This window comes from Papaver somniferum, chromosome 1 (genome assembly GCF_003573695.1).
Source record: "Papaver somniferum cultivar HN1 chromosome 1, ASM357369v1, whole genome shotgun sequence".
Lineage (NCBI taxonomy): Eukaryota > Viridiplantae > Streptophyta > Magnoliopsida > Ranunculales > Papaveraceae > Papaver > Papaver somniferum.
This window is the reverse complement of record NC_039358.1, coordinates 6,220,513-6,228,694: the sequence shown is the minus strand read 5'-3', so window position 1 is coordinate 6,228,694 and position 8,182 is coordinate 6,220,513. Positions and strand designations below refer to the sequence as shown.

At 36.4% G+C, this 8,182-nt stretch overlaps 1 long non-coding RNA gene across 2 annotated transcripts; it reads left to right on the top strand.

Annotated features, from left to right (window-relative positions):
* Nucleotides 1–584: 584 nt before the first annotated feature.
* On the top strand, nucleotides 585–4,056 carry LOC113278502. Of its 2 annotated transcripts, XR_003325547.1 has the most exons (3): nucleotides 585–1,816; nucleotides 2,918–3,060; nucleotides 3,168–4,056. It is a non-coding gene; the product is annotated as an uncharacterized LOC113278502 (long non-coding RNA). The 2 variants fall into 2 exon arrangements; XR_003325546.1 differs by having other exon boundaries at nucleotides 2,918–4,056.
* Nucleotides 4,057–8,182: the final 4,126 nt, after the last annotated feature.

Below are 8,182 nucleotides of genomic sequence, written 5' to 3'. Positions count from 1 at the left end.
TTAGAGTTTAGAGTTTTGGTTTCTCAAAGATCGGAATCTAGGTTTTTGGTTTGTGATTCCTTGATTGAATCACAAGAATTTTCTTAGAATAGAGAAGGGAAAGGAAAAACGAAGAGAGACGAAGATAGAAGGTGTTTTTGCTAACCAGTGGGTTCGAACTTCGAATAGAGAGAAGACGTTCACACGTATCATGGAGGGGCAGTCAGGTCTTTTCCATCTTGTGGACCTAAGAATAATATTAATTTTAGGTTGGACCCAGGAATAAATAACTATTTGGGCCTAGGACCAAACAAGAAAATTTCCATATTAAATTGACTCGTGTTAGTCTTTGCAGGCCCAGAACTGTAACAGGCGGTTTTGTGTGTCCAATTTCGGTCCGTCTAGAATTGTTCAAATAGTTACCGAGTGGACCCAAAATCGTTGAAGTTCTGCTGAAGTGTCACATTTTAGGGCGGACATGTCAAACGAGCTAGATTTATTTAACCAGCCCGTAGCCCACTAAATCATATACAGCGGGCTTCTTTTAGTCCATCTCCTTATAAATCAACAAGTTAAACCCTTCTTTTCCCCAGACGGCAGCCGCTGCCATGAAATGCGAAGAGAGTGCAGATAAACCCTAAGCTTTCACCCGCCTCTCACTCTCCTCACAAATCAAGTATTCGACAAGAATTGATCTTTGAACTCCATCGTCCATTTGTAAGTGTTTCTGATATGTATATCGTTTGATCTAATTTCAACCCTAGATTCATGATTCAGTTTCATCTTCTTTGGTATTTGAAATGATTGAATTAGAAAGTGATGATGTTGAAATGGATTCAACACCCAAATATCTAGATTGTGCTGTTCATATGTTCGGTTCTTCTGGTAATAATGGTTACTTAGGGTTTTATTGTAATAGTTGTGATATGAGGTTACTTAGTTGTTGGAACCCTTCCACTAAAAAATACATAAAACCTACAAAACATCTCAATAAGATCTTCGGTTATTAAGCATTAAGAGGCTGGGCGATTTGTGGAATGAAGACATGATGCAAGATTTTGTCCACGTTAAATTTGGAATCAGTGTTTAGAATATACATAGAGATTAATATTGAGAAGAAAGTCAATTTGGGTTTAGAATCAGTGCTTGTTTGCAGCATTGATCATGGTATTCAGCAACCTAATGCGGAGTAGATGAGTATATTCAGTGCTTGTTTGCAGCATCAATCATGGTATTCGACAACCTAATGCATAGTAGATGAGTATATTCAGTGGTTGTTTGCAGCATCAATCATGGTATTCGACAAACTGTAGCCTTCGTTTCTCAGTGGTTGATTAGTATATGAGTATATTCAGTGGTTTTTTGCAGCATCAATCATGGTATTCAACAAACTTTAGTCTTCGTTTCTCAGTGGTTGAGTAGTAGATGAGTATATTCAGTGCTCGTTTGCAGCATCGATCATGGTATTCAACAAACTGTAGCCTTCGTTTCTCACCTAATGCGTAGTAGATGAGTATATTCAGTGCTTGTTTGCAGCATCGATCATGGTATTCAACAAATTGGGATGTGTTGGTTTAAGATAATTAGAATTCTACTGTAGCATCCTGACCTAGGTAGTGAAAATAACTTCTTTTTTAAGCTAAAAGAAGAAGAAAGAAGTTGTTTTCATTAATAGATTAGAATGCGTGTGTGGGGTAAAAAGAAGCTGGTAAGAAAATTGAAGTTGAAACTGTTGATGCTGGTTCAGCAAAAGGTCCAGCAAGAAGTTCTCATCAATATTGGTTGAACTGTTGGTACCACGAAGTCTCTGAAGGTGGCAACACGGAGTTGGTTTCAGGTATGCTGGTTTTCTCCTTTTAGTTAAGTTCGTTTTCATGATAGATAATAGTCTTCTTGTGTTATGCATTTGTAGTAAGATCTCATTGATCTTCAACCTGTAAATTTTTGATTGCTGATTTTTTCCATATTTCTGTATTGCAGTTTGGCAGTTGCCATTTTAAAACTACTTTTTAAGTTAATTTCGTTGTTTTTTAGCAAAAGTGTCATCCAAACAGGTTTTGTAATTCGTATCACATCTTATCTCCTTATTTCCATTTCATTTTAAAGCATGATTAACCTCTTCGCCACCACTTTATCTTCCAGTTAAGAAAATCTCAAATGGATCTGTGAACCTTAACTACAAAGAATATGACAAATGATGCATTCCCTCTCAATGAATATGCAAGGGATATTTTTTATTCATTCCCTTTCCTAGTTCTTATGTTTTGGTCTGCTATATTTATTGATGATATGACGGGTCTTCGTGCATTACAGCATTTCAACTGTTCTTTTTCTTTCTTTTTATTGGTGCCATTATTTCTCTTTCTTCAAGTCAGCAAATATTGAGGTATCTCTATGGTTGAAATGCTGTGGTGTGCGCTGAAGTCTTGGTACTTATGTTTCAAAAGCATCTTTGATGAATCTATTATACTGTAGTTTGCATATACTAGCTTTAGCTGTACTTTATCTTGTCATTCTGTTTTCTCACCACGAAACACTTGGAGGTCTGGGTTCTAAAGACCCTAAGTAGCAGCAAGATTAACACATGCATATCACCCGCACATTTGCATGGGTCGCAGAAGCTAATTCAGCAACAGAAGTATGCTTCACTAGTTCACTTCCATTTGGATCATAGAAACTTAGGTAGGAAGATTTGTCAAAATGAGAGCTTAGATTTACGGTCCATTCTACTTAGATATGACTGCGTAAACATTTACTTGCTGAACTTCCTTAACAAGACTCAATACTTCACCAAAAATGCAAAAATGTGAGGCATGAACAAAACTATTTTTTTTTATTGTACAAAAGTTCTCTTGTTGCCTTAAACCACTAGGCTTTTATGGTCAGTTTTAAGTTATTCTTTTTCTGAAGGTGCTTTTGCTTTACTTGTACAATTCAGGTCGTATCAACTTAGATGATTGGTCTGATGAAGAAGTTGAATCCATGCTTCAGATTGGTGGAAATTCTTCTGCTAATTCAACCTGATGGAATCACAAAGCCTGGAGCAGATTCAAGTCCTGAACGGAGTTCCAAGATTATCAGGTGTGTAAAATTTCCTGGTGATATAGCATGTTGATACCTTAGGAGTGTGGTTAGGTCACTGTACATATGCCGTGAGGTGTTTGACAAATCTTGCATGTGTACTGTAGGTGTGTGTTCCACCTTTATCATCAAACAACTTTGCTTGTCTCAATATGGATTGCAAAAGTTAAAAAATAATTAAAAAAACCAGTCCCTAAATTACATGTTTAAGAATCATCAGATGACAGACCATGTAAATCTAGCGACACACAGCAGACCAAAATTACAGATCCATCAACTTCACTCGTCTCAGTATAGTGGTTTTTCAGAATCAAGAGTAACGCTGGTGACACAAAACAATCCAAGAATATTCGATTCTTCATGGCCTACCAGCTAAATTGCATATCTTCCTAATCCGAAGAACCTGCATGGTTACGTAGAGAGAGGGAGGGATTGACTTGAGTATTCAAAGAACTTTTGAGATTAATTAATGAAATATTGAACTCGCTCTTAACTTATGCTTATTTGAGCTGTGTTTAATTTGCAAACTCTTCATCGCCTTCATCGTTAACTGTCTACATGTTTCTGTGTTCATGCTTTTATCTGCCAAGTTGATTTCACCACTTGGCACTTGCCTCCTAACTCAGTCCAATCGTGTACAATCTTCAGCTGACCAAAAGATTGTGTATAATGTTCACGGCTCGAAGAAACAGACCAGCAAAGCACACTGGACGATTTCAGTAAGCAAAGATCTGAGGTTACCCAAACATGTGTAGTTCAGTCGGTTGTGCTGGCAGCACCAACATCCCCTGCTGATTTACAGCTGCTGCAGCAGCTAGTAATGCAATATCAACCATGGGTATTGCTTCTTGTGAGGATGTGTTAACTCGAGTAGCAGGGATAAAAAAGATGAGCTTTTATTTTGAATACTAGTGATATGTTTGTAATTGACTTTGTATTCAGGGTTTCCTAAACCTTACGGTATTCTGTTTCTATAAACAGTTCACTTTTTCCTTTTCTTGATTTCAAAAACACTGTTTTCAGTGGCTAAATTGGCATTGTTTATTGTTTCAAAGAGAGCTTTGTTTTTCATGATCTCGGAGCAGCGTACATGAAACTTAGTAAAGTCCAAGCTACTTTAGTATAGTATCCAAGAGTTCATGCCTGCTCTCATAATGTGCACAATTGACTCATGTCAGAGCGCCCATGAGCCATGACGTTCTAGATGCCCAGTCTAGATTGGATAAACTTTTAATGCAAACGGTGGGTAGGTTTGGTTCGCAAACTTCTAGTATAAAACTTACTGCAAAGTATAACCAACATTAACAAGTTTACTTCTCTGCATAACAATAAAGCAAAATTATGTCTCTGAAGACAAGATTTGACACCAAATACGACAGGGACTATAAGAAAAAAAAAAGAATCAAATTAAAACGGGAGTAGACTATGTTCTGGATATAATAATTTAATAATATATTCAATTAATATGCATTGATCGGTTAGCTTATTACACTATAATAATAAACATATTAATATGCATTGATGGGTTAGCTTAAATTCGATTTAGGATAAGTGTTTTATGCAAGACGACAACATATTTTGGCGACTCAATCCAATATAAAAAAGAAGATTAACTTGCATTCGCCCAATACTAATTTTTACTTTACATCTAAGTTGGGGTATGGGAAACTCAATTGGGGGTTATGGATTTTGATTCCAACTAAGAGAGAATGATAAAGGGTGGCGAAAAAATGTAGAGTTCCCTCATAGTTGATCTTCTTTGGCAAATCGGGCAAATTTTGAGTCAACCCAGTGATTAAATCGGCTTTCAAAATTTTTAATGATTATCAGCTTTCTGTGTTCTTTCTGATTCATACTTCGTTCTAATTTGTTTTATCATGTCTTATAATTTTTAGTTCTTAAATCTTTATTGATATAATCTGAGAAAGCAAGATTTTCCTGATTTTGACAGGTTTGTAAAACAATTTTTTTTTTGCATAAACACAATTATGTGGAACTAATCCTTTGTATCCTGTATTTGCGGTGCTTAAATAGTGTTTCAGTGGTGATCCAGTGGTGGTTTTAGAAACATGGTGTAGGAGATTTTCAATCTCTCTTTGTTTCAGTGGTATATCTTGCATCTGCCATGGCTTCTCTCAATTTATCAAGAAAGGTTGGGGTTCAAAAAACAGTGGTGTTATTTGCATTCTCTGTTGATTTTGTCACTATACATGATACATAGATCAGTGGGATCTATTACCAGTCATCAATTCAACTCGTATTTAAGACTGAATACGATATCTTAACATCAGAACAGAAGTTGCGGAAGCAAAACACTTGAGGGTAGAATGGGTAATGCACCAAAATAAAAAGCGCAATCAATGGAATTTTCAAATTTTTCTTTCCAAGTAGGAACATATTTTTCCTCCGGAAAAATCTAATGATTTTACTAGTATGAGCTGGGTCAACAGGTTATTTTTGGGAACATTGGTAGAAGATTTCTAAACCCTAACCCTAAAAATGAAGCTATAAATCTGGTGGATGAAAAGGGTTTTCTACACAAAACAAAGATTACAAAGAAGAGTAGAAAATATCAAAACTCGATGGCTCAACCAAACAACTTGCAGTTAGCAGCCTTAACAAACAGGATGAGAAATACTCATCTCAACCTTGGGCAGCTCAGAAATGTGAGAAGCAGTTTGATCTCAACCACTGAGACAGATGATGCGGCAAACAAGTGAAAAAACTGTCTTATTGGTAAGATAGTTCACAAAGATACCATTGATGCTGAAACTGTGCAGAAGGAGATCAATATAATCTGGAGAAAATTCAAGAGGGTGGAAATAAATACCATGAGTAGAAACTTATTTGTTTTCAAGTTCAAGACCAAGGAGGACCAGCAAGAAGTTTATAAGAAGGTTCCATGGGTGATCAATTTCATGTTGGTTGTTCTAAAGGAGTATGATAACGCGATTACGCTGGAGAACTATACGCTCACACACCAGATTTTCTCTGTGATATTTCGCAACCTTGCTTTAGAACATACTGATGATGGCATAATATACAAGATGATTCAAGACATTGGCCAAATGGTAGAGGTGGATGGGAAGAAGTGTATCACCATCAGGGGGAGGGTAGTTACTGCAAGAATTCTGGTGAACCTAAGGAAGCCTTTGAAGCAGGGTGTATGGATGTTTAACGCGGCCAAGCAAAAAGTCTGGGTTAAATATCATTTTGAGAAGCGGCCAAAGTTTACATGTACCCATTGTTATGTGATTGAGCATGACGATGAAAAATGTGAGGGGATAACATGGAACATCTTTATTTATGGCTTGACAGACAAGGAGTTTGAAGATTTGTATGCTAAACATGAGCATATGGTGGAAGCGTATGAGAAAAATCAAGAGAAGGAAAAAGCTGAGAACGAGAACAATGGGTCTTCAAGTGGGTCGGGTCTGGACAGTGAATATGGAGCGGATCCTAAAAAAATAAAAGAACTCGAGACTCCAGAATTGAAGATAACTATGTCATTCTAGACAATCCTCTTGCTCAGAGTGATGAAATTCCAAATAACCAATTTGGTGGAGTTTATCATGTGGACAATCCCAACCCAACCTTTAATGGAGAAGATATGAACATGGCAGAGGCAGATAGTGAAGGGAGAAGTGAAGGACCAAACCACCCATAACCCACTGAGATACGAAGGAGCGCTGCAAATCAGGTTTGCAATTTTTATAAAATCCCTCAAAATTTGATTCAGTTATATTTGAAACTCCTTTCCTGATTATTGTGTCTTGAATTGCTGGGTGGATTCAAAAATTGTTCGGTGTCAGATTGCTTATACCCTAAATAATTTTCAAATCTTTGAAACTGATAACCATAGGATGAAAATCTTTGCTTGGAATTTCCAAGGGTTTGGGAATAAGGATACTAGGCAACATCTAGGAGAGTTAATTAGATCTAATGATCCTGATATTATTTTTTTGTCTGAAACCAAATTGATGAATGTTAAAATGGAAAAATATACCTATAGGTTTAATTATATGAATTACCTATATGTGAACCCAATTGGAGCCTATGGTGGTCCATTCTTGTTATGGAAAGATGGAATACAAATAGATGTTGTGGACATGAATAAAAATTTCATCTCTGTTTTAGTGAATATGGACTCAAGAAGTGGGCATACTCTCCTTAACTGTATGTATGGAGCCTTGGATGACATAGGTTGGGATAGAAAATGGGAACTAGCAAATAGGTATATTTGTCCTTGGGTAATCATAGGAGATTTAAACTTCATTATCAGACAGGAGGAAAAAGTTGGTGGCAACGGAATTCCTCAAAGCCAGCTTGATAATGTTAAATTCCATCTAGATCACCTAGGCCTCTCTGATTTGAACTTTTTAGGGAACCCTTTTACCTGGAGTAACCATAGAAGTGGGGAATCTCTCATTCTTGAGAGATTGGATAGGGTCTTAGTAAACTCTGAGTGGTTATAGTTTTTCCCTAAAGCTATAGTTTATCATTTGGTTGAAGTTGCTAGTGACCACAATCCCATTTTGTTGATTACTTCTAGAGAGGATAATACTTCTAGAAGACCTCTTAGGTTTAATAGGTGTTGGTTCAGTGATAGTTCTTGTAAAGATATTATTGCTAGTAATTGGAACACTAATGAAAGAGGTTCTAAAGCTTTCAAGCATGCTAAATGTCTGTATAATGTGAAGGTTGCTCTTAGAAATTGGAACTTGCATTCTTTTGGGAACTTTCAATATCATATAAATGCTATTCAGAAACAACTTGAAGATGTCTCTCTTAATATGCATGATACTGCTAGTATTACTTTGAAAAAAAGTCTTGAGGAGTCTCTAAAATATTGATATAGTGTCAAACAGGACTACTATGTAGAGAGCTAGAGAAAATATCTTAACTTTTGATGATAAAAATACCAAATATTTTCATGATAAAGTGAATTTTAGGAAAAGAAGGACTCAAATAGACTGTTTGCAAAGCAGTACTGGCATTTGGTTGACAGATAAAAATATGATAGCTAATGAGCTTAGAGAGCACTTTAGTAAAATTAGTAGAACAATCAATCCTCCTAGGGATAAGGGTCTTCTGGATGTTTTGACACCTTGTATTACTTCTG